Raw genomic sequence first — 26,193 nt, 5'->3', positions numbered from 1 at the left:
TTTTAATTAGCTATTTCTCTTCTCTTTCTCTGTCACTGAAAGCCAAGATTCCCCAGCTATCAAACTCAGTGCTCTGTCAGGGAGGCACGAGGCCTTCCAGGAAATTCCCGTGCATCACCCTGCGAGGCTCCAGCTGGCAGCACCGTGCTGCTCCTTGGCACCCAGCTGTGGGGCTGTGCTGGGAGAACTGGGGGCTGAGAAAACACTCAAACACAACCAAACCCTCCAGCACTGCAAAGAGCTGTGTGTGTGTGTGTGTGTGTGTGCTTGCTTCCTTGTTTGATTTTCCTTTTCTTTCCACCACAGCTAGAATTAGTATTTCTACAGTGGTGCTATGCTCTTTCTTGCACCAAAAAACTGTGCCCATGCCCACTATCTCTTTCATTGTCAGGCCCAGCACAGCGAGCAGAGGCTGCCTGTGTTTTCAGACAGCTGGGCTGCAAGATGGGAGAGACATGGGAGCTTCTGGGTTCTGAGATGCTTGAGAAAGATGGAGGCGACTTCGGGTGTTCCTTGTCTTGCTTCAGAGGAGCGCTGCTTTCATCTCTGCAACACCTGCTGTGGGGAGCACGAGGGTGCGACATTGGAGCAGCAAGAAGAAAAACTTTAAGCAAAATCTCAATTCTTTAACAGTTACCCTCGGGGAAAAAAAAAAAGAAAAAAGAAAAAAAAAAGCTATGGAAATGTGGGGGGTGAACAGGTCCAAGTAGACTTCATGTAATAAATGCAAACATTGCACTTTGACATCTCTCAGCTTTTCAGGAGGGGGTGTGTTTGACTGAAGTCATAGCTGAAGCCACAGACAGAGACCCAGGAACTTTATGATTTCCTTTCCAGCTGCTCCTCAAGCCTGAAGTTCCAGGGCTGCAGTGTCCTGATGACAAATCTGAGCCTTGTTAAAATGAAGATAAAATATTAATGACTCGTCTTAACCTCCCACACCCCAAGCATGTGCTGCCCTGAGCTGTGCACACACACTTGCCTCTCCCATTGCAGTCCTGTGATACCCAGACTTGCACTCCACCCCACAGGCTACCCTATAACGCAGGAGAACATCCAGAAGGAGCACAAGAGAAAGCAAAAGAAACTAAGCTGAACTCTGTAATGTGCAATAAGAGGCCGGATCCTAAGCCATACAACTCAGGGGGTTTCCAAAGCCTCTACTGGGCTTTGTCTGAAAACAGTAAAAACAGTGTTAAATACTGTGGCAGCAGGAATGGATCTTGCAGTCCTGGCTGATGGGTCAGAGGCTGGGCTGAGTGCTGAACAAGCCCACAAAGGGAACTTTGCCAGGATGGCTACATTGGGAAAGCCACGGAACCCTGCTCACTGACCTGATTACTGTGCAATCTGGTATCGTCCATGAGCAACAAAATGTGCCCAAGAAAAACTGCACCAGCTAGTGCTATTATCAACACCAAGCTGAGTGCTGTAGTACAACAGGAGGAAGGGATGCCACCCAAATGGACTTGAACAATCTGGAAAGGCAGGCTCATGTTAACCTAATGAGATTCAAGAAGGCCAAGTGCAAGCTGTTGCACTTGGGTAGGGGCAATCCCATAACTGTGTACAGACTGGGAAAATAACGCCTTGAGAGCAGTCCTGCTAAGAAGGACTTGGGGGTCCTAGTGGATGGAAAGCTAGACACGAGCCAGCAGTGTGCTTGTAGTCCAGAAGGTCAATAGTATCACTGGGCTGCATCAAAAGAGGGGTGGCCAGCAGGGAGAGGGAGGGAATTGCCCCCCTCTGCTCTGCCCTCATGAGACCCCATCTGGAATAGTGTGTCCAAACCTGGGGCCCTTAGCACAAGAAAGACATGGAGCAGGTTGAAGCAGGTTGAAGCAGGTTGAAGCAGGTCCAGAGGAGGACCACAAACATGATCAGAGAGCTGGAGCAGCTCTCCTATGAAGATATACTGAGCAAGCTGATCTTGTTCAGCCTGGTGAAGAGAAGGCTCTGAGGAGACCTCACTGCACCCTTCCAGTACTTAATGGGAGCTTATAAGAAGGAAGGGGAGAGACATTTTACACGGTCTAATAGAGAAAGGATAAGGGGGAATGGCTTTAAACTAAAAGAGGGGAAATTTAGGTGAGATGTTAGGAAGAAATTCTTTATTCCAATGGTGGTGAGGCGCTGGCTGCCCAGAGAAGCTGTAGGTACCCCATTCCTGGAGGCACACAATGCCAGGTTGGATGGGGCCCTGGGCAGTCTGATCCACTGGGTGGCAGCCCTGCCCAAAGCAGATGGTTGGAACTGGATGGGCTTTAAGGTTCCGGCCAACCCAAGCTATTCTATGATTCTGTGATTAGAGGCAGGCCGAAACAGGAGGCAAACAGGTGTACCATAACAGCCAAGCAAGAGGCCTTGAAGCTCCTTGCATCACAGCTCAAACAAGACTTGAGCCAACCAACCTAGAAGGAGAGCCTTTGCAAAGAGGTCTTCTACAGCCATCAGCATGAGACCACCCTCATCTGAGCTGAAGGGAAAACCCGTCTGTGCAGCCACAGTGAAAGACTGGGCCAGCTCCTGTCAGGGGATGCGGTGCATTTTTAGAGTGCACTATTCTGGGCAATGAGATTTGGAAAGAGTGTCTGGTGTTGGAGCCAGCCTCACAGTGCTGGCTCTGAAAACATGCAGTTCTTGAAAAAAATGTTTTAAAGAAATTTGGATTGCAGTCTGAATGCCAGCAGCTTTCTTTTCTCCCTCCTCAGAGGCAATGCAAACAAGACCAAGCAATGCAAGGGGCATCAAATGGCCCTGGAAGAGCTTCAGCCCAATGCTTGGGCTTGTTCCTTGAGCCAGAGAGATTCACCCAGATTGTTCTTGGTACTGTCTGCAGAAGCAGTGGCTGCAAAGTTCTTTCCCAGGTGGCATCCCCCCTCTGAGCCATCGGCAGAGCAGAGAGATGGGCAGCTGCTCCTTAGCCAACCAAGTGGCTTCTGTTATAAAGTCTGGAAGAGAGATGGAAGCTGAAACCAGAGAAACTGCAAACAAGGGCTAGCAGCCTCCGGCAACAGAGCAGGAAAATCTGCCGACCAAGAGAAATGCTGGCACTTGGGAGAGTTTTTCAGTGTTGGGTGCTCAGGAAACAGGTGAGCACGGGCTCGGTGTGCAATGAACCACTAGCTCCTTGCGTCTGGTATGCAGAAGTGAGGACATTAGGGACCTGAAGCAGCAGACACACCTCTCTCCTGCCCTGCAAGCAACAGAAGTCCCCCCTCCAAAAAGCCACTGCCAGCACATCCATCCCCCAGTCATCTGCAGCAGCAATACGCCCTGACAGACGAGCTTGGCAGAGCAGCCTCCCCACCAAAGCAAGTTTTGTATCAGGGGCTAAAGATCAAACTCTATCTCTCTGAACACACCTTTGTTAGTTTTGGCTGCACCTTTTCAGGTATCACCTGCCTCCCCAGGCAAACACTTTCCTGTCCTGATCTCTGCCGGCCTGCTGCACTCTTCTGAGAGACAGTTCTGCCGTGTGGGCATCTCTGCACCCACCACGTCCACAGCAAGCAGCCGGAGAAGAGGGTCCTCAGAGCACAGCAACCTCAGCAAGGGCGGAGCAGGAGGAAAGTGAAGGAGCTGGAACAAGCTCTGCTGTCAGGCTGAGGCTGGAACTAGGATGGAAAACTGGCAGCGACATCCTGTCACCCCAACAAACAATACATTCATATACAGAGCCACAAAGCTGCAGAGCTACAGCGCAAACGATACGCCAGTCGTTCATCTGGAGAACAGGTTTCGCTAGCCTGGATTAAATGATTACGTTGCTGCAGCATGTGCTGCTTGCTGCTTTAGGAGATAAAGGAAGCAAAGCAAAAAAGAAAGGCCCGACCCAAAAACCCAGCTCCAAACTCCTTTGCACTCCAAAAATTAAGGCCCGCATCGAGCAGCGTGGTGTGGAGCAGGTGCCATTTGAAGAGAAGCGTTGCAGTGCCGATGCACTAATTGCCAATGCAGGGGAAAAAGTTTGAATTACAGGAGGCATCTAGTTTGACTCAAGTTACTGCCTCCAGATGTGCAGCAGGCTGAGCCTGTTCCCCAGCCTTCTGCTCCCAGTTCCCACAACACACAGAAAGCTGAAGGATGAGTGCACTTGAAGTCCAAAAGCACACATGCAGCAGTGACAGGCTCCACAGAGCACTGTGTCTGCATCCACAGAACCCCTGCTGAGTGACTCCAAGGATGTGACTGCAGTCATCTCCATTCCCAGCTGTGAGCACAAGTCTGGCTGTGGACATTGCTGCACAAGGAGGAAAGGAGCATACAGGAGAAAGTGCAAAACAACACTCTTCCACTCCCCATGCATTTAGAGTAAGGGAGATTTCCTCTCTAGCAAAAATTTCCTTGGCTGCCTCTGGCAGCCCTGTCAGTTTCCTCACATCAGTCTTTGGCAATGAAGAAAGGCTCACACCTGCTTAAGGCTCAAACTACACCCACGGCCCCTGGCAGCACCTCCAGAGCCTGCACAGGCAAATAGAAGGTGCCCAAGGAACTGGCATAGCAGCTTTGGGTCCCCTAGGACCCAAATGGGCCGAACTCCAGCACCAGGAGCTGGCAGCATCCTTCCTGCCCCGCACTCAGGAGAGGATGCAGCTGCAGCATGGGCAGTGGGCAGCATCCACCTCCCTCTCCCCCACCACATTTTGCAATGTGAATAGTAGATATTGCTTTTGCATGTGTCTATTTTGGGGGGATGGGCAAATCCACACAGAGGCCCATAGCTTGTATACGGGAACAGCCCAAAGGAAGATTTTAGGCCAAGCAGCTGCAGGCCGACAGACTTCTCAGGTATCAAAAGTAAGGTCTTATCAATGAGAAGTGTCAGAGTGGCTTAAGCAACACCAAGATTTGTCCCCACATACAGTGGCCATGAACATGCACATAACACGTCCAGTTGGGCTGGCTCCCAATTGGGCATTTACTCTTGCAACTGATGAGCAATTTTTTAAAAAATATAGCCACCAGATACACACAAAGGTATACTTAAATCCACAGCACATGACCAAAGAGGTGGGTTCAAGCTCAAGTGACTCAGTCTCCCAGTTACAGGAATAAAATTAGCAACCACTCATAGAAGCCTTAAGTCTGAAATGGGGCTAGATGGCACTGTAAGTTAGTGAATGCTCCAGCCCTTCACCTCAGGAGGTTTCACTTTGGTATATGATCAATGGAAAGCCAGGAAAGCTGGTGCTCCTGGGGTGTTTTCCAGAGCTGGACTAGCAGTGTGTGCTGACAGACTAATCCAACACGTTTCCTAGGTGCCTAGTTGGGAGCTGTGTCCAATAGTTTAGTCATTCTCTGGAATTTACTTATTTTATTTTTTGAGCAAATAATTCTTGGCTCACAAGCATTTAAACATGTAATATTTATTATAAAACATATGTTTTTCCCCAATACTGAGCCTACAGTTTCCCTGCTTTAATTTATCCCATTTCTCCTGCTTAACCCCTGCCCCCACCCCCGTTGTTCCCATGCTAGATGCCTCTACCTCTCCCAGGAGAACAATGATGAAATGACATTCGCCTCGCAGGCTTCCTGGCACATCACCCCTTCTCACTGGGATCAGCTCTACGAGGCAGAGAGCCCTCTGGCCTCAAGCCTCAGAATCACTTAAGGATGCACGGCTGAAACAGAGCAAGGCACAGCCACAGAGGTGCTGGCTGCAGCTGCCTTCAGGTTGGGGCACTCAGATCCCTGCAGCCTCCAGCCTCCACATGAGCTGCTTACGAGACACGAATGAGCAAGGAGCTGCTGCAATTGGAAGGCCAGACCTTCCGCAATCCCCTTGTGCTCCCTCCTCAAGCGAGCACGCTGCGGCTGATGGCAGCCTGCCATGGCAGGGAAAGGCAGCCACGTGCTTGGGGAGGGAGAGGGGGACGTGCAGTCCTGCTCAGCCTCCCGGGCCGGGAGGGGAACGGCTACCTCCTTAGTAGAGACCACATTGCCAGCATCTCCTCCTCCGATGAGTATCTCTCTCCCGTCATTTAACGAGGGGACCATCCCTCTGAAAAAACTTTTCCCAGCAGTGAATCTCATTGGCTTCCTGACAGGCTGGGTCATTCATGTCTGTGAGTCCGCCTTCCCTGTTCCTCAAGTAACAGATTAGTCACGTACATTTGCAATGGCAGCGAATCTGCCAAGTTGCTGGGGAGCAGGAGGAGGAGAGCAGCAGCATGGTGAGCACAGGCAGGGGAAGAGAAAGAAGAAAACCAATTTTTCTTCCTCTTCTCCCATGTCCCGTCAGTTCTGAACAGTGTTTGCGTGCAGAAGCTGCAACACAGCTGCATCCCATGCTGAGGGTAAAAGGCAGGCATGGTGGAGCTGGGAGGCTTGGGCATCCCTACCCCTGCTCCTTGCCTGCTGGCTGCAGGCCACAAGAACAAATAGCTCTTCTGAGGCTGTGACCAGAAGCATACCTACATATGGGTGGTATCTGGCAATGGGGAAAGGACTTCACTCGAGTTCCCGCCTTACAAGTGACTGACAAACGCCAGAGCCCATGAGGGCTGACAAAGTTTGAGCCTCACAGCGTCCTATTTAGAGGCTGATCCCTGCGAGAGGAACACATGCGTGTAAAAGGGCCCAAAATTCCAGCTCCTGATTAATACACGGCTGACGGGAATCAGCTACTTCCTTCTTCAGCATCTTGCTGGAAAAGTCACCCTGGCTTTCAGAACAGCAGTGCATGCATGGAGCCTGCGAGCAGGTCAGCCTGCACCTCGGTGCTGAGCGCTGCCCACGCAGATGTCAAGCTGCCCCTGCCCACACTGCCAGACAGGAACACCCCAGAAGGTAACAAAGAGGGAGAATCAAAGCAAAAGAGCACCTGAGCAACAGGGAAAAAAAAATAAAAACCGGGCTGTTTCGGGTCATGTGAGGTGTACACACATTCCCAGACATTCAGTCTGTCCCCCATAGCTCAGGGAAATGCTTAATGGGCAGCATGGCCTGGAGGATTGTGCAGAGGGGCAGAGCAGGGTGCGCCTGGAGGGAGGCAGATGGGCAGGTTTTTGAGGCGAGCGTTTGCTGCTGCAGAAACAGATAAGGAGAAGGGCAGGCGGTCCTTGACTTGCTAATAAAAAACGTATACTAACTCATAATACCTCTGAAATACACATTGGTTCTGCCAGCCTGTCGAGCACAAAACCACTTGCAGTGTGTCAGCGCCACAGGACTCACTTCAGCTATTCCATGCAAAGAGAAAAAGCATTGCAGGCCAAGTCCCAGCACCCCCTGTGCCATCCTTGTTATCTCAAAAGTGATGCTCCCTCCCTGCATCCCCCACTATACGGTGCAGTGCTGAAGAAGGAGATTATTACTATCTCACAGTAACAATCTACTGAGCAGTTTATGCTAAAACACATGTGGCACTACAGTCTGGTTTTAATGCTAACTGGGGAGGTCCTGACCCAAACAACTACCCTTTCTAGTGAAGCAGTGTATTTTGGGAGGATTTTTTTTTTGGTTAGCAATTTCCAGAAATGCACTAGAATACTGTTTTGCTTAGGTTTTTGCCTCAACATATATTTTTTGTCTGTTTACTTTTCAATCTCAGAGTAAAAATGCAGAGCAGTAACCAGCGCAGCACATATTTAACATGCAACACGTGTTTACCCTTCCAGCTCACCCATGTCTTGTTCCTGTTCTGGGTATTTATTTTTGTCCTCCTGCGAGGGCTCAGATGTTCAGGAAAGATGCCGTTTTTAGAATCACTGGACCTCAGGCACTGGAGGTACAAAAACAAGCAGTGTGCTGAGGCACAGGGTGCCAACAACTTTCCTAGGTGGGTGGTTATCTCACAGAGCCAGGAGCACACAGCGCAGAGCCAGCGCAGGGGATAAGAGCACGTCTCTGTGGGATTTTTGTGCTCCACAGAGGTGCTTTCCTTACACAGAATCATAGAATCAGAGTCATTAAGGTTGGAAAAGACCTCTAAGATCACCTGATTCAACCGCCAAATCATCCCCACCATGCCCACTAACCATGTCCCTCAGTGCCACATCCACACAGCTCTTGGACACCTCCAGGGACAATGACTCCACCTCCTCCCCAGGCAGCCTGTGCCACTGCCTCCCCACTCTTTCTGGGATGGGTTACTGGAGGAAACTCCTTTTCCCCCAGATGCACGCTTAGCGTCTCCCTTGCTGCATGCACTGAGAAGGAGGTGTGTGCCACAAACTGAACAAAGCCAAGCAAAAAAGACAGTGCAGCCCTGCTCTGGCCTCTGCTTGTTTCACATGCCAGTGAGCAATGAAAACACGGCACTAAAAAATAAACCACACTTTTTCAAAAAGCCCTCGGGAGGCTATATGCAATGGTATCATCTTTTTTTTTCTGCTTCTTTCTGATTCTTTTTTTCTGTCGGAGTTGACATCTTTTCCTCTTGCTGAACCAGCATTTCCTGACAGCAAACCATTGTCAGAAATTTTCCATCCAGCTCTCGAGTGGATTTCAACACCCAGTGTTTGCACATATGTATGAGAAGAGGCTAATGTCAATCTCAGAAAATTATCTACAGGATGTGCACAAGGGTACCAGCAGCAAGGAGCAGCACGTTTGTTTGGAGAAGTTCAGACACCAGCTGCTTTCTTTGCCTTAAAGTTGGTGTCAGCTCTGCTCTGCTCGATTACAGCTGTAATGGTGATCCTCTCTCGTGTGTTTACTGCCCAGCTGACCCGTCATTAGGAAAAAATCCTTCCGTGGTCAACACTGCCTTTCGTGACACAGCAAAGCTCCTTTCAAAAGCCCTGGGACATTCTGATGGTTTTGAAAGAAAACAGCTAGGAGAAGAGCTCTGCTCTCCCAGTGAGCAGCAACACAGGCTGGCCTCAGAAGTTAGACAAGTGAGGCAGGAGCTTGGGGGGTGACGTGCTAACTAATGCAACAGTGGGCTCTTTAATCACTAACGAGATCACTGCCTGTGTTGCCTGAGGACAATTCCTTATAACAGCTGCCCACTGAATAGCAGCAACAGGACCAGTCTCCACGTCTGAAGAACTTTAACCAGCAAAATCTCTCCAAAGATAACAGTGTGCTGGGAGCGTATGCATGCCCAGGCAACGTTTTAAAGAAGTTAAAAAAGAAACATTCCCCACAGTGTCACAGATCTGCCATGCACGGTGCAGCCCAGGGTCATCAGCCTCTGCTTCTGATGTTGGCATTCTAGGGATGTGGACAAAACCCCAAGTCCTGAGGCTTTTAAGGGACCAGGAAGGGAAACAGTCTGTTCCCATTCATATTTCTGCAGCCAAAGCTGCATTCACATGCACTTACAGGAAGGGTGTCACAGCATCCCAGCAGCACATCCAGGAGATCACCTTTACTAAAGGGGAGGGCTGATTCATCACCCTGCTGAAGTATCATGAGCAGCCTCAGCTGCAGAGGCCCAACCTGTTTGGCAGCAGCCAGCCTGCATCAGCTGCCTCCTGGGGAAGGAGAGGGAAAAAAAAAAAAAAAAGCTTTGAAATGAGAGAGTGAGCAGAGGAATGGAGGGGAAAAATGACTGGAGGACTGGAAGAGGTGGGCTTGCAGCCTTTGGTTTGGTAACAGGCTAATTCCCTCCTGTTCCCTGCCCTGACTCCATCTAATTACCTTGTTTCCTCTGAGCTGATTGGAAAGCAGCCTTGTGTCTGGAAAAGGCCGTAAGCATCTTATGTGCATCTGTTCCCTCTAATCCCCAGCAACCAGTGCCTGTGTGCTGGGAGAGGCCATGAGGGAACCACACGCAGCTGCTGCCACCGTGCCCCATCCCTGTGCCATATCATGCTTATTGGGGCTGGGGGCTTCCAGACAACTGCAGTTGTTCCTCTTCTGCCCATTTCACAACCCAGAGGCCTTCTTTCCTCCTTCCCCTTGCAGGAAAATAATAAATAAATTTTGGGAAAAAAAAAAAAAAAGGGTGGCCAGGCTGGGGTGGAGAGAGGGACACATTTTGCTGAGCCCTGCTGCACTTCAGAGCCTTTTAAGCCACTCATTTTCCCCCTGTCCTAATCCTGCATTATCCTTCAGGAATGACGTTCAAGTCCTGAGAGCGAGGGGAGGCGAAAAACTGCTCTCCAGGGCCCTGCCTGGTTTGCCCAGGAATTTGGATTGCACTTCTGATGTACTGCTCTGGGAAGGGGCAGAGGGACAATTATGCAGCCGCTTGGTAGCATGCAGGCATATTTTCAGCAGGCTTCCATTAGCAGGAGCTAACTCAATGTAAGGAGAGCGTGGGGATAAACAGCTCCCTTCGCCAGCAGCAGGATTGTCACATCTGGAGTTTACACAAGTTACGAGGAGTCAGGAGCCTCTATTTTGTTTCACTCGCACTGCATCGTAAAACATGTTAGCACGTTAAGAGCGCTGCAGCACCGACGCACGCAGGGTTGCATGCATCTGAAGGGGACATCTCTGTCTCACAGCCCCGCTGTGTCCTCACCCCACCTCCTTCACAAGCCATCTGCATCTCATTGAACTCACTCAGCTTTGCTCCGACCCCCAGAGTGTTGAGGATTTGGGCCTCCGGTGAGTCCTGGTTGGGGCCCCACTTCACGCCTCCATATGATGGCCCGGGGTCTCCTCATGTGGGATGCCAGCAGGCCCCTGCAGCTAGACAGCCGCCTCACCATCTAACCCAGGTGGAGGCCAACTGTTTTAAACCTGTTTCAGAAAGATTGCCTGAACCTCCGTGGGGCACTTATTTCCAAGCATCTTCCATGTTTAGCCAGCCAGCTTCCTGCTGCTTTCCTTTGGGATTTCTGCAGCTGCAACCACAAGCGCTCCTCCAAGGAGGCTTCCTCTCTCATCCCTCAGCAACAGCAGAGGTGGTGATGAGTCCTGTGGACTCAGCTGCATCTGCTCTCCATGGGAAGTCCTCATCCTCATCCTAATAAAGATGCTGGGCACCACTCACTCAAGTGGGGAGATACAGTCTTACACAGGCTGGGTCGATCTTGTCACTCCTCCCCGGCCTCAGCTCCCTTTACTGCTTAAATGCTGACTACAGGCAGTCATGGACTTCTCTGCCAAATTCTGCTCCTGGGAAGGTGGCCAAGTTTCCAGCAAGAAGAAAGCTGAAGTCCAGTGACGCTAGCTAAGTTTTAGGTCTTTGGAGCATCACACCTGCATGAAGCCCATAAAGATGAGCAAGCTAAAACTCATCAGCCCACCTTTCCTAATCCTTTTTTTTTTCCTCATTTGTGTCAAGTACCAGCTACCCAAGAAATCTGCTACCTCCCAACAGCTGGCCTGAAGCAGGACATGCCTTCCCTGTTGATTTTGGGTCAGACTGTGGCACAAGCTGCCCTCAACTGCCATTCCTCACCAGCAGCTCTGGTCAGAGCCCCTGAGAGTAGACTCAGGAATGGAAAGCAGGGAAGCCTACACCTTCACGCAGACACAGATGTCCTCAAACCCCATGTTGCGGTCACAGTCATGAACTGTATTCACAACTGCAGATTGTTTGGGCCAATGAATTTTGTTGAAAAGCTAGGCTGGCCTGAGTGGGAAAGCAAGCAGTAGTAGAAAAGCCGTCTCTTGGCCCATGGCAGGGGTTTTGAAACCTTGTACAGAGGTCAAGACCTGGAGGCTATGGTGTGGGAAGCAGGCTGTGAGCTATTTCCCTATCTCATCCTCCAATCACAGGACAACGAGCTGCCTCTGGGAGACACATTTCAACTTACAGAAGTCTGTGATGGCTCTCGGCCCACCTCTTCCATCAAGGAGGAGACACATTGCCCCAAGTCCCAGCAGCACTCACAGTGCCCAGGGAGGATGGCATGAAGCTGGGAGTCTGCTGCCCTCTGCTCCAGCTCTCGTGACTGGCTTAAAAAGTGAAGTGAAAGAGAGCTATGGGAAACTGCATAGTAGCACTTGGCCTTTAATGCTGTCCTCCCAGTTTAGTCTTTATTCATGTGTTTTATCATAAAGTTTTGTTTTCTATTTTCTCGCAGATGTTAACTGCATGAGACAGTTGCACTGTTTTAACTTCAGTTTTGTTAGCATGATGCAGAAGACACTTCACATCACTTGAAGTAAAATTAAAACCCTTGCAACAAACAAACTAACAAACAAACCAACGAACAAACTAACTCTCTAAAACTTCCATTTTTAGGTACCTGGTAGGTGGCATAAAACTGGAAGTACCCAGAACCACCAGCAGTTTTTCTGTTAATTCAGCCTGTAGCACTGTGAAACTGGAGATGTGCTCGGTCATGTTGTTCTGGAGTTGCAAAGACAGCTTTGCTTAAGACTTTAGAAAGCCAGGCCATAGACACTGGGTTCTAAGAAATCACTGTAGATTCTGGCTTGACCTTTTCTTTTCCTCCATTCTTAAAAGAGAGAAAAAGTCTGAAGCTTCAGTTTGAAACTGATGTTGTTTGAGGATGGGAAAACAGAAGTAACCAGGGCATGGCTGCATATTCCCTCCAGCTGCCTGAAACCACACGTCTCTGTTACAGATGCTCTACTGCTAACCTTTCCTTTCCTGGAGCTTTTCAATCGCAGTTAGGGCCAGAGGTCTGTGCTTACAGTTCTGATGACAATCTCACTCCTTCCTCCTCAATATCCGGCCAGCACCAGGTAGGACAAAACCAGCTGTGCAGCAAGCCGGAAGGTCTCCAGCCCCATGAGTAGCACAGCCTGGTAAACTCACACTTAGAAAAAAGAAAACAAACAAGCTGTTCCTCAAAAGCCCCACTGACAAGAACTCTGTCCTCTATTACATCTCTAAACGACCAGAGCTATGGAGGGTAAGTGGGAAGAAAGTTTGGCTTTAATTGATTTCCTCTATTAAGGAGACGGCACGGGTGAGCATTTACTTACATCAGGACACCTACTACCTGGTATTTCCATGTTGCAAATGGGCAATTCAACAGATGGATCGAGTGAGTAGTGCTCAGCTGTATTTTACACTCAGAGCAATCTTGGATCTCAAAACACTTCAAAACAGCTTTCTGTAGAAAACTTCAAGCCATCTGAGTGCAGGAAATGGGAAAAGTTGAAAAGAGAGGGTAGGCTTGGCTGGTCACAGTTAATGAGTAGTCAGCTGACTGTTCCCAGCAACTCTGAAGCTGTGTCTACAGTGCAGAGTTGTGATAACTGAGCCATCTTCACACAAACTCCTTCAGATGGAAGAGCAGTCAAGCTACAGCAACACAAACTTGCATTGGCAGTCCTTCTCACAGAGGCAAGAAAAGGTAAATCCCTTGCACCCAATGCCACAGCAAGGAAGCTCATTTCAGGTTACTTTGAGAATCTCTATTTTGCTGCACTTAGAGCCATTAGAATTGGACCCTGTGACAATGTTCTCCAAGCTATGAAAATCAGTGGGGGAAAAACCAAAGACAAACTAGGTATCCAAATACTTTTGAAGATGCAGGCTTTTAGAGCTGGTAAAAAAACATTCCTAGCAATTACTTGCAGAGCTTGGGGGAGATATGCATGCACAGCCATCTGCACTTCCCATAGGAAGTATCTGTAGCAAAAGTGACCACAGCTGAGGAGCTGTGGTTGATGGTCCTGTGCTTTATGTAGAGATTTTCAATTTCTCTGAGACTAAGGCATTATACTACTTGACCAGACCAAATTTGCATGAACATGACCTGATCCAGATTTTGGCTGTGGTACCAGATACCCGTCTGGCTGGAGATGCATTACTTTAGGGCACATTGACTTGCCAGAGATCCACTATCCCCTTTGGAGCTATTGATAGTCAGCCAGGTGACCACTCTTGAAGTTTGCAGCTGAAAGAGCTTGCCCAGGGCTACACAATAAGTGAGTTGGCAGAAGCACAACATGAGCCTCCATTTCCCAATTCCACAGATCTCTTCTTTAGCCACAAGTTCTGTGGTAAAAACTTAACTGTTGTAACTTTATATAACAATTGTGTCACCACAGCACTCCAGAAAACACCTGCAAGATCCAATTAACTTACCACACCAATAAATAAATAAATGAAAAAAGGGAAAGGAAGGAAAGGGGAGGAAAGGGGATACTTAAGGTGGAAAGGTAAAGCAATGGCATTATATTTTCAAGTAGCCTTTACAGTTTATATTTTAATATAAACCTCTGGTTAAGCTATTAACTGAACCTTAATGCAGATGCTTGAGAACTTTAATATTCTTAAATGCGAAAATGTAATTGAGAAATTTCTAAAGCAAATATCAAACTGCTTTACAAATGATGAAGGGTATTTAGAGCATATCACAAACATTACAGACTACCCAACTGAGGGCCTGAGAAGACACAAACCCTACGCATCTCCATTTCTCTATGAGCTGGTGCAAATGATTCAGTTGATCATTAGCACAACAGAGGTCTAGGTGTTCTGGCTGCAGCTAATTCTGCTATGACTTAAATGTTTTTTCCACACCAGGGTGTGGGGGCTCCCAGGCAGTGATACAATGAGATAAAAGGGCAATTTGAGGGCTGTTTGACATTTCATCCTTACTTCTTCTTACCTTGCCTTTGCGGGTTTAAAACCTAATCTTTTTACTAATTAAATACATATGAATATTCTGTTGTCTGCACAGTGAATATATAATCAGACTCAGGAGAAAGATTACGTGTTCTCAAGCTGATGCTAACACTTCAGCATAAAGGTACCCCAAATACCAGTAAAGGAGTAACCTATGAGCTTCTGCTAATAACACACTGTCTCAGATCTCTAGGGGATTATCTTACTCCAGAGCTCTTACAGGAGCATATATTGAAAGGAGCCTGAAACAGATATCCTATCATTTACGACCATACTCATTCCCTTGTGAGAAAAGATGGCCATTGTACTAAATTGAGAGGATTTCTTCCATTCTCTTTTGGGGGGGGGGGCTGAAGTTAGTACACGTGATCTTCAGAGAACAGGAGGCTGCAAAGAACCTTTGGGTATTTTGTTGTTCAAGCTCCATTCAGGACCACTTTTCCTCCTTAGAAACATGGAGAAATATCTTAAATAAATCATACTAGTCGGAGACCTTTCTGCAGCTCACAAACTGAAGAAGCATGATGCTGCTTTATGCTCACAATGCACATACTTTGAAAGTCATGCTACCACTTGGTGCTATTATTTGCTATATCACATAGATATCACACTCCTATTACTTTCCTCTCTTTGGCATTCTTCCCATTGTTTTCAGGTTGCTGGTTTTGATTTTGTTGATTTTTAACAGAGGTTACCTTCTCAGCTCTCACATGATAATGCCTTTCTTTTCTCCTGTGTGGTTCGACCAGCCTAAACAAGTAGACAAATACTGTGGGGAACTGGCCCCTTAAATATCAAGTTTGGTTCGTTCAAGACTTTTCATGAAGGTCTTTATTTCTTTAAAATGTAGATGGTCTCTTAAGACAGAATGGAAACAAGCCTGTTGTAGTGAAATAGGAAAAAAGAAGAAAAATCCCCTCAGGATATTTCCTGTGGTAAAATGGGGTAAGGAATATTTCAGGACAGTTCCAGACAAATTCAAAACCAAATCTTCCATGAGGTTCAGTGAACTCTGCAAATTGTGTTTCCTCCAAAACCCCAAACCAGGCAATTTGAACTTGATTTTGGAATGGGTAGCGGATGCTGGCACTTCTATGCCCCTTGGCAGTTGTGAAGAAGGTAGGATTTTCTTAAGACGTGGCTTTTTTGCTTTTTTTTTTCCAGAGCAAAACTTGCTTATAAAAGCAAAAACAAAAACAAAAACACAGTGGGCTAGCTACTGAAAATCAGCTTGTATCAACTGGTGTCAACCCAAGATTTAGACAAGGAAAGGAAAAGATTTTCCTGTTGTAGAGGTACAATCTCAGTGCAAGCAACACTCAAATTTCCTGTCATCATAAAAAGAAAATAATAGCTAGGCACCTCAGAGAAAGGCCAAGAAATAACAAGAGATGCAGCCTCAGTGTCAGCAGTAGCGATGACATTACTAGCATTACCCTCAAGTTAGCGCAGTGTAATCTTGATGTGAAGAAGCAGTTTTCAACACAGATCAGCTTCACCACAAGAAACAAGCCTCCAGTCAGAAGTGCAGTTACCAAAACTTTATCTCTGTAAACCCAAGAATGCAGACATTTTACCTGTTTGTGGGGGGCACAGACCTCAGTTCACCACTTTCATTTGTGTCAAATTACTGGCTGGACCAAACTCAGAAAGTCCTGGGGTAACACTGCAGTTCACACAGTGTTTGGCTATTTGTCTATAGGTTCTAACTCCTTAAGGAACTCCCTTCAACAGGAGACTGAATGACTTTAAAGAAGTTTACACTGTGGATAAAACATGTTCTCTGCTGTCAGAGGTTGACATGAGCTCAGGTTTAAATATGAAACTCTGAAGTTGAGGGAGGGGTCAAGAATGAAGCATGGATGTCCTTTACAGCCCCAGACGAGGCAACCTGGAAAGCACTGGGATGAAACAGGTATTTTAGCTTAAGAGCACTGTTCTCAGGTCCCATCTAATGTCAACTAAACCAAAATAAAACCTCTAGCCTTGGTGGTGCCACTCCATGCCACTCACCCTGTGCTGCTTGCAGGAATTTGATGATTGCAGGTACTGACTTGCATCCGCCTGTGCATCCAGGAGCCTTCATTCACTTTTCCTGAAGTCCTTTCCTTTTGGGAAGGAAAACCCAAAGTGTCTGCCTGACAACATGAAAACACACCACATAGATATCTCAATCAGAGCTGCTGAGGCAGGTTGCTAAACTTAATTACCAGTTCCAAGGGCTGAGGTTGTGAATGACAGGTCAATTCATGCAGTGAGTTAGCAAAGATTGCTGATAAATGCTTTCTAATTGGAAGGATGATAAAACACCTATTAGTCACCAAGAATACTGAAGGATGAGTTAGTCCTGGGGATTTCTTATTTCATGAAGATCAAGAAGTGCTAATCTCATCAGCACTCTGCCATCATTTCCTACCCACCTTGTCACTCACATGGTTCAGGAAGGATGGTGATACTGCAGAGTGCTGCTTGATCACTGCTATTAAGGAGATGAATGGAAACAGGCAGGAGCAGCATGGCTGAAGTCTATTGTACTCTGGAGGATAGCTGACATTTTTTGTGAGCTAGAAAAACAACGAAGAATAAAAACAACCTCTCTCATAAAGCTCCCTTGGAAAACTGGCTGTATTAACAACGTATCTTATCCTTTGCACAGTATCTTTTAGCCCAAAGAGGACTGTGCAAGCTAATGGCATTAAGAGGCCTACCTCCTGCTATAGCAGCAATCTGCTGAATGTGAGCAGTTTGGATCTGGAAGGCTGGACTTTGCTCTAGAAAAATCACTACATAGGTACGTGTGCCTTTTTCCACTGACCAGGGCAATAGGACAGTAACTCTGGCAGTAGGACATGGCAAACTTGCAGGAAGAGGAACACTCTTGAATTGTCTCAGTGGGAAAGGCCCTGAGCATAGCTCTGACCCAGAAGTCACCTTCTGCAGCATTAAGTGACACAAGACTTGCTGCTGGGAACGCATGAAAACACCCACAAGCAGGAACCTACATTGCCTTGTTTCCATGCTGTGTGACCCTGGATGCATTTCTCAGCTCTTTCTGTTTCTCTTTCCCTTCTTGCTTTCTGATGGCCTTTCTATACCACGAGAGCTTTAGAGTGAGGTTGTCTCTTGCCGTGTATTTGCACGGTGCATGGTGCACAGCGGGGCAGTCTGGGTACATGCTGTCATGTAAATAATTACTCACAACACTCATGCATGCAATGTTTAGCTGACATGCAGCCACGCTAGAACTAAGGCTAGGGCAGGGCCAAGTGACACAAGCCACAGAGCACATATGAAATGCAGTTTTGTCATGAGTGGAAGGTCAGGCCATTTTCAAGTCCTTGAACAGCAGACATCACCTTACCTATTAGGATGCTTTATTTTTCCCTTTCTCTCCCACTAACATAAACAGTTTTCCTACGTGGTGTTTAACATCTACATCTTGGAGCTCAAGGTTTGCCAGGGGGTTGCAGCACTCCTGAAATTGTGCTTAACACATTTAACTGGTGACAGATTTACTGGCTCTACGTCTACAAAAAATCCTTTATACATAGAAAAAGAGCATTTCCCCTTTCAGCCTGGAAATGAGTGTTCCATGCTGAAAGGTCTGAGCAGACACTGGTAGGAGGAGAGAGATAAAATAGTTACATTAATTAAAGTGTGAAGGTGGTCTAATGACACCATGATTAGCGATGCTTGTACTTATGGACTCAAAGAGTATAGAAGCTTGTAAAACTGTTAGAATTTTTTCTTTTATTTTCAGACCCCCCAAACTCTGCTCAGCCCATATTGTTCTTGGTCAGATAGCTCTTATTGTATCTGTATGATTTGCCTCAGGCCAAAAGCCTCAGGCTATGGACAAACACCCTCTCTGATGGTCAGATGGACAGGTTAGATAATGTGACTGAAATGTACAAGGCAAATCAAATCAGCAGCTCTGCCAGTACATCTTAAGAGATGTAACTTGCAGAAAAAGGACAGTGATGACCAACTGTGGGCAAAAAATTATTCCAGCAGTTGGATCCAGGTGACAGTATAGTGACTACAACATTACACCGGAAACGAGCAGTCTAATTTAGTGCCTTGCCACAGCCAAAGGTCATCACATGCTACTTGCTTTACAGTGCACATCTTAGGCCTATCCTCTATATATTCTCCACATGTTATAATTATGTACCGAATGTAGGTGGATGCTACTATATATACATTTATAATTGATGTGATCTCTAAGAGTATTGCCTCTGCTTTGCAGGTACTTACACTGTTATAAAACTGCCTTCAGCTGATGAAATACAATATCTCTCTAACTAACTTGTGAATAAGCCTTGCCCCTATGGAAGCATATAAACGGTCAAGCTCACGCTCTCACTGCAAGATTTTATACAAGACATTTGGTATAGTACCCCTGTTGAAGTCACCCAGTCTGTATTTGATATGGTCACACAGAATTTTAACAGAGGCTCCAGTAAAGGCTGCCCAGACATTCTCACACATGCTCTTGACATATCTCTATGAAACAGAAGCTCTTCTTACCTCCACGCTCTTATCATCAGTGAGCATCCTTCTGATCAAAGACTGTTCTCAGATCCCAGGAAAGGGCTAAAAGCCTTACAGCTTCCTTTGCTCTGCCCTTCCCTGTGTTATGGTGCAGTTTAGGCATTTGATCCTACAACTATTAATCGGGCTGTATTGTAAATCAGATCAGGAAACCAATCTTTTTCTAATTTTCTTTTTTTTAAATGAAAATACCTTTCCTTCTCCAGGGTGTTTCTTTTTTTTTTCCTTAAAACACTTTCTCAAGCCAGCTGCAGCTGCAGCCTCCATTTCAACAAACCACGGGTTGAATTAGCATCCATTCAAACGAATTAGAAAGATATCCCAAGTTTTATGTTTCATGCCTACTGCAAAGCTGAGCAGATGTGAAGCATGCTTACAAATGCAGAGACATTTTGGGTGTTGCCCTGTTTGATGTCTGGACTTGTTTTGTACACACTTCCTATATTGCTGCAAGTTCTCAAATGAGGATCCTTCTATGGTGACTTTAGTAAATGAAATAAAATGAGGCCTCCTTCTGTTTGAGCCAAAGGGAACTTGGCCTCAAGCTTTCTTTGCAGTTGCAAGATAGCTCTTCTTGCTTATATCTTACTGTGTCATCAGTAATTAGACATGTACAGGAAATCAATCTCAACAGGGATGTGAGAGTCAAAACCTGCCAGTAAGCGTTAGATAACAATTCTTTTTAAACACAAGCTCTTCAACTGGATACTTATTAGTGAAATACAGCACCCGAGCCAAGCTCCTAGAGAGCCTGACGATTATTAATTCTGTGCAAAATAAGCCTAAAGGGTTTCAGTGACCATCAGGGTAGAGACCACTAAGATAAAACCTGGCCATGGCTCCTCTAGGCTGAGAAGTATGAATAGGCAGCATGACAATCGCTGCCAATATAAAAACAAGCTCTTAAATGAAATTTAGGCCTGGAAAATTAATGTCAGCTTGTACAGAACTGTTCCCGTTAGCCTGGAGATTCAGGATGTACTTATCCTGTACAAAGCACAAGGGTTGCCTTCAAGGCATTTGTTTACTCTGATTGTTTGCATCAAAAAGCTTTCTCAGGTAGTTACTATAGCTAAGATTTCCCACCTGAGCACACAGGAAAACACAGGAAAGCACAGATAATTTGTGTTCATAGATGTACTTCCATTTCTCTAGCCTGACACTACAAATATTCACAAGTACACAGGTCAAATGCTGAGCTGCCAGGAGGGAGTGTCAATCCACTGATTGCATGCTTACACACATAACACTAGGTTCAAACACAGATGATGTAAATTGGAGATGCTATGTTTAAGTCAGCAGAGTTAGGCCTCCTGATGTTGATCTAAAATACCTGTTGTGAGTATACAGGTAGATCATGCCCTCATAAGTCCCAACAGATCATAGAATCATAGACTGGCTTGGGAAGGGACCTCAAAGCCCATCCAGCTCCAACCCCCTGCTGTAGGGCTGTCACACACCAGCTCAGGCTGCCCAGGGTCTCATCCAACCCGGCCTCGAACGCCTCCAGGGATGGGGCACCCATAGCTTCTCTGGGCAGCCTGTGCCTCACCACCCTCTGAGTAAAGAATTTCCTCATAACATCTCACCTGAATTTCCCCTCTTTTAGTTTAAAGCCTTTCCCTCTTGTCCTGTCACTGTCAGATCACATAAAAAGTCTATTTCCTTCATGTTATAAGCTCCTTTTATAACTGGAAGCCCGCAGTGAGGTCTCCCAGAAGCCTTCTCTTCTCCAGGCTGAACAAGATCAACTCCTTCAGCCTGTCTTCATAGGAGAGGTGCTCCGCCCTTTGATCATCTTTGTGGTCCTCCTCTGGACCTGCTCCAACAGGTTCACATCCTTCTTGTGCTGGGGGCCCCAAGCCTGGAGGAAGAGCTACAGGTGAGTCCTCATGAGGGCAAGGAAGGGAAGTATCCACTGAATCAGAGATAATTTACAGAAAGCCAAATCTGCCCTTTTTTCCTTCCACCTGCAGCCCATTAATCCGTAAAATCTGGAAAATAATGAAGACTCACTGCAGTTTATTATTAGATCTAAAAAGTCTTGCAGATTGCTGGATTACTTGCAGGGGTTATGCTAGGGAGTTTGCTCCAACAACAGTTCTTGAGCTGTAGTCAGCAAACCAAGACTAAAAAAACAAAGAGCCCACAAACCAAGTCCCAGAGGACACCCAGCTACTTTCATTGCTTCTGATAGTAAGGTAGCTTAAGCCATGCATTCATCTGAGCATGTGTCCGTAGTGATTTTGTAACTGGAAAGGACCTAGTAGATATGTTGAATTGGGGTACTGCCAGTAGCTATTGCTTTCAAGACCTTTACACACTGAGATGAGAAGAATGTGCCCATGAAATAGATACTGGACTGTGTGTGTTTGTGCATGTGTTTGTGTGTCAGCTTCAGAACCAGAAAGATCTGAATGAGTTAGATCTGTAAACTTAGCTTCCTTTGGGTAAACTCTTCCTTCAGAAACCTAATACTTTTTCAGAAAACACACCTTCTTATTATTGCAGCTCCCTATTTTATAAACTGCGTCATTCCAGCATGCAGTGAGATCAGTGTTTACACTGGATAAAGGATCCCTGCAATTATGGCATGAATGAGAAATAAAATAGCAAGATCATCCCACAGACACATTGAGATCTATAGGTAGGCTTAATAAACTAACATTCATGAGTAACAGTGCATGAGTACTTGGATACATCTTCCTTGCTCACAACAGTTTTCACTTAATGAATTATTTAAGCAAAGCTCTTCTATAACCCAAAAAGAAACACTAGAAGACACTCAAATTGAATGACATCACAATGCTCTCCCTCTCTCTTTCCATCTTGCAGCCATATCCTGTGATTTCGCTCTCACCTCAAAGCTGGAAAGAGACAAGACGCAGGGAGAAGATAACAGTCACTACGATGGAAAGATGTGGGTGGGATGGAAAGTGGTTCACAGGACATACAGCTGAACACAGGCCCCTCTGTGCTGACTGTAGCACCCCTGTGCCACTTCCAAATATTAGCTGTGGTTCACAGGCCCTTTCATCACGCTTAATTTCCAGCAACAGTCTGTCCTCGTGATTTTAGAGCTATCTGCTAGCTCTGCAGTAAAGGAAGCAGCCAAGAGGCTGGAGAGAGGCAAGTCGCGACCCTCCCATCCACTTCCAAAGCTCTCTAGACCAGCAGAATAAGGAGGAAAGAGTTCCTACCCCTCGTCCAGCCATGGCAGCTGAGATCAGCTGGGAGGCGCCTGCAGTCAGTGCTGCGTTCGACCCCTCCAAGTCCAGCAGCAGGGGTTTCTCAGATGAGTGCTCCTGCGCTGGAGCTCGCTCCCCTTGGCAGCTGCTCAGACCTTGAGTCTAATGACCTTCAGGGCACCATGCAAGCCTCATTCGTTTTGTTTAACATTCGATTAACTGTTTCTGGGTTTCTCCTGTAATTTAACCCAAGATTGAGGCCACCATAGCAATCGGGAATGAGAAAAAAAAAATTTTTTTTTCTACATTTTTTTTCTACAAAATACAGCATGACAGCACAATAAATAGAATGTACTCAGCTCAATTTAAAACAAAAAGCAATACTGAAATGCACGCAACAAAACAATCCTAAAAGTGACAAGCCTAAAAACACTGCTAGGGGTCTGCAAAAAGTTGGCTGGCTCTGTTCCAATCCTGGCAAAGAAACAGCACCGAACAGAGATACAGCAAAGGGCCAAATGAAAATGAACAATTAGTCTTTTTTGTAGAAACACCTGTTACGCTAGGGATGCCATAAATGTTTTTCTATTTCTTTTCTCTCTGAGCAGTTGCTAGAGCTGCTACAGAGCTATTTTGCAATTTCAAGTACAAAAGGAGGTGGTTCATCTGGCAGTCAAGATGTAGCTCTCATTATGAAAGAGTGAAGACTCTTGCATTGGCATGCGTATACCAGCTACTCCCTCATGTGATTCTTGGTGCTGCAGTTCACCCATTCTCCATTTTTCTTCCACGTAGAACTTTTTCCTAAAATCCAAACTACTTGCCCAAGGCTTCAGATGCTCACTAACCACAAACAAACTGCGTCAAGGAATGACAGACTAGCCAAAGACTCATGTACTAGTTCCTAATAACAAAGAGGGGGGGTGGGAGAGATTTAAGGGAGTTTCAGTTTTACTTGTAATTTGACAGTTACTAATCATGTTCCAGCTCTCCAAATGCTTCCATCTCCTTCATAACTTGGTATATATCTGCAGAACTGCATGGGTTTCCAAGCAGCTGCACAAGGGGAAGAGGGAGAGGAGAGAAGGAGAGGAAGAAGGGAGAAGGAGAGGTTTGTTGATCTTTTCCAATGGTACTTACAATTCACATGTACCAAAGCAGTGCAGGGTTTGCTTTCAGAGTCAACAGGGCTGGAGTGCACTGCATTTCCTCAAAGATAAGAAGGAGGATAATTTGACACTTTACCCAAATTTGCAGTAATACAGCTAAGGTGTATGAATCATGATAGTAAATCTTGTAGTTCAGAAAAGACTACTAATTCAAAGTCTTCTCTGTAAGAACTTTCTCTGTCTCAAAAAGAGCATTATGGATCCCCTAGGTAGATCCCAGATAGCAGAAACCTACAAATTTTACCTAGCTGAAAGCATGTGTATACCCCTACTCTGAGGCAGCATTTCCAGACAGACATCAAAAGGCTTAAATGAGGAACAGAAGCCATCAATGAATGTGAGAAGGAATAGGCACACAGCTGATGAGAAAAGGGGAGGGAGGAGGAAAAAATTCAGCAGGAGTATATGGTGGAAATTTGAGTGATTCACAGGAGTAGCAGCTTTCACTCATTACAACTACTGAAATACACTCCTAGTGCTCACACCACAGCATGTCAGTGCTTACAGGAGGTGTCTTGGAGTTCACATGGCAGGTTGAGTGCGGGGCACCTTGACATGCCTGGAACTTCTCCCTGTTCATTTGATCATAGAGTCATAGAATTGCTGAGGCTGGAAAAGATCATCGAGTCCAACCATGACTTAATCATACTACCCTAACTCTAACAATCTTCTGCTAAATCATGTCCCTGAGCACCACTTCCAAATGATTTTTAAACACATCCAGGGATGGTGACTCAACCACCTCCCTGGGGAGCCTATTGCAGTGCTTAACAACCCTTTCTGTAAAGAAGTTTATCCTGATATCCAACCTAAACCTCCCCTGGAACAACTTGAGGCTATTTCCCCTTGTCCTGTCACCTGTCACCAGTGAGAAGAAACCAGCCCACTCTCACTGCAATTACCTTTCAAGTATTTAAAGAGAGCAATAAGATCTCCCCTCCCCTCAGCTTCCTCTTCCCCAGACTAAACAGTCCCAGTTCCTTCAGTTGCTGCTCACAGGGGATATTCACCAGCCCTTCACAAGCCTTGTTGCCTTTCTTTGGACCTGCTCCAGCACCTCAATGTCCTTTCTGTATGGAGATGCCCAAAACTGAACCCAGTACTCAAGGTGGGGCTTCACCAGTGCCGAGTACAGAGGCAGGATGACTTCCCTAGTCCTGCTCACCACACCATTCCTGATCCAAGCCAGGATGCCACTGGCCTTCTTGGCCACCTGGGCACACTGCTGTGATCTCCTCCTGTGATTCAGTCGACTGTCCATCAGTACACCAAGGTCCCTTTCCATCAGGCAGATTTCCAGCCACTCCTCCCCAGGGTTGATTGGGGTTGTTGTGACCAAAATGCGGGACCTGACACTTGACCCTGTTGGAACTCATACACTTTACCTTGGCCCATCAATCCAGTCTATCCAGGTCCATCTGTAGTCCCTTTCTCTCCTCTGGCAGATCAACACTCCCTCCCAACTTGGTGTCACCTGCAAACTTACGGAGAGTGCACTCAATCTCATCATCAGGATCACTGATAAAGATTTTGAATTCACCAAATAGCAGCACAACCCACAAGTGGAGATCCAAAGTGCTGCCTGCATCTCTTTGCTTCAGGGCTAGTCAATGGTAGGGGTGGCTCAGGAGTGTGCTCCCACAGGCCACAGCTGCAATGGGATCTGGGCCTCTGTGTTGCTGCAAATACGACTTTGATTTTCTTTAATTTTCTGGCAGAAGTATGGCAGTGGGAAGGACAGAGAGGAAAGAGGAGATCACAGAGCGTATAAGCAGCCAGAGGTATCACTCATCACCTGGGAATCCCCAAACATTTGCCAGAAAATTAGCCAGCTCTCTGGGGCTCTGGAGCATCTTTTAGCCTGCTCTTCTTTTTATTGAGGACTTAGTATTCACTCTTTTAATTCACTTAATAACATCTTTCATTCACTTTCCACACCCAGTCATGCCCTAAAATCAGACTGACCTTTGTAAATATGTATCACTCTTTTCCTGGAAAAGCTTGGCATTATTTCCTAGTAATAACTGCAGAATCCTTATGGAAGAAGCCAATTAAGCAATAAAGCACAATAAAGTACAAACTATTATGCTGGCATTTCTATGGAGACATAATAATTCACACCTACAGTTTTGCTACTAGATTCACACCTGCAGTATTACGTAAAGCCAAAAGCCAGGAACTATTAAAACAAGCCAGCCAGTTTATTATTACAATATAATTTGTGCCTAGGGATACACTACAGATATTTATAAAATATTGATATGTATTTTTATTTGAGTGCGAACAAAAATCTGAATTTTAAAGGGGAAATAATCAAGTGGTTTAAGAGTAATATCAGATGTAGCTTGATTCATTTGAAACTATACAAGACAAAATGCTGAAAAGCAGCCTGAAGGCTGAGGGTCTGGAGGAAGAGAAAAAGGGAGCAGGTGAGGTGACGTCTCATGTCTCACACCTGCTCTATGGCCCACTCTGACAGAACAAGTACTCAGCTGATGTGAGCTGAAGGATCTCATTGAAGTCAACAGAGTTATTACGTACACTGAGCTAGCTGCTGGGCTGGAAGCAGTTTGATGGAACAAACTAAGTGCTTAGTCACAATATCTAGCGTGCATTCCCTTTGAAATGTCCCCCAGTGATAACTATCATAATTATACTTCCTCACTCAGATTAGTTACAAAGCAACTAGACTCCATCGTCCATTCTTGCTCTGTGAATAGTTTCAGCTGAGTTGAAGGCATGGAACAAGGTACTATTCAGCTGTGTCAGCAGCTGGCCTCCCTATGCTAAAGCACTTCCAAACAAGGAAGAATTTAAGCCA

General features: G+C 46.2%; 1 long non-coding RNA gene across 1 annotated transcript in view; it reads right to left on the bottom strand.

Annotated features, from left to right (window-relative positions):
* The window catches only part of LOC116216423, a 33,050-nt gene extending 10,621 nt beyond the window's left edge, over positions 1 to 22,429 (bottom strand). The window contains exons 1-2 of the long non-coding RNA XR_004159136.1: positions 22,216 to 22,429; positions 16,475 to 16,599 (exon numbers count right to left, since the gene is read on the bottom strand). This is a non-coding gene — a long non-coding RNA (uncharacterized LOC116216423). The remainder of the gene's footprint in view (positions 1 to 16,474; positions 16,600 to 22,215) is intronic.
* Between the last annotated feature and the right edge of the window lie 3,764 nt (positions 22,430 to 26,193).

The sequence above is a fragment of the Meleagris gallopavo genome, chromosome 3 (genome assembly GCF_000146605.3).
Source record: "Meleagris gallopavo isolate NT-WF06-2002-E0010 breed Aviagen turkey brand Nicholas breeding stock chromosome 3, Turkey_5.1, whole genome shotgun sequence".
Lineage (NCBI taxonomy): Eukaryota > Metazoa > Chordata > Aves > Galliformes > Phasianidae > Meleagris > Meleagris gallopavo.
This window is presented reverse-complemented; position numbering and strand designations above follow the sequence as displayed.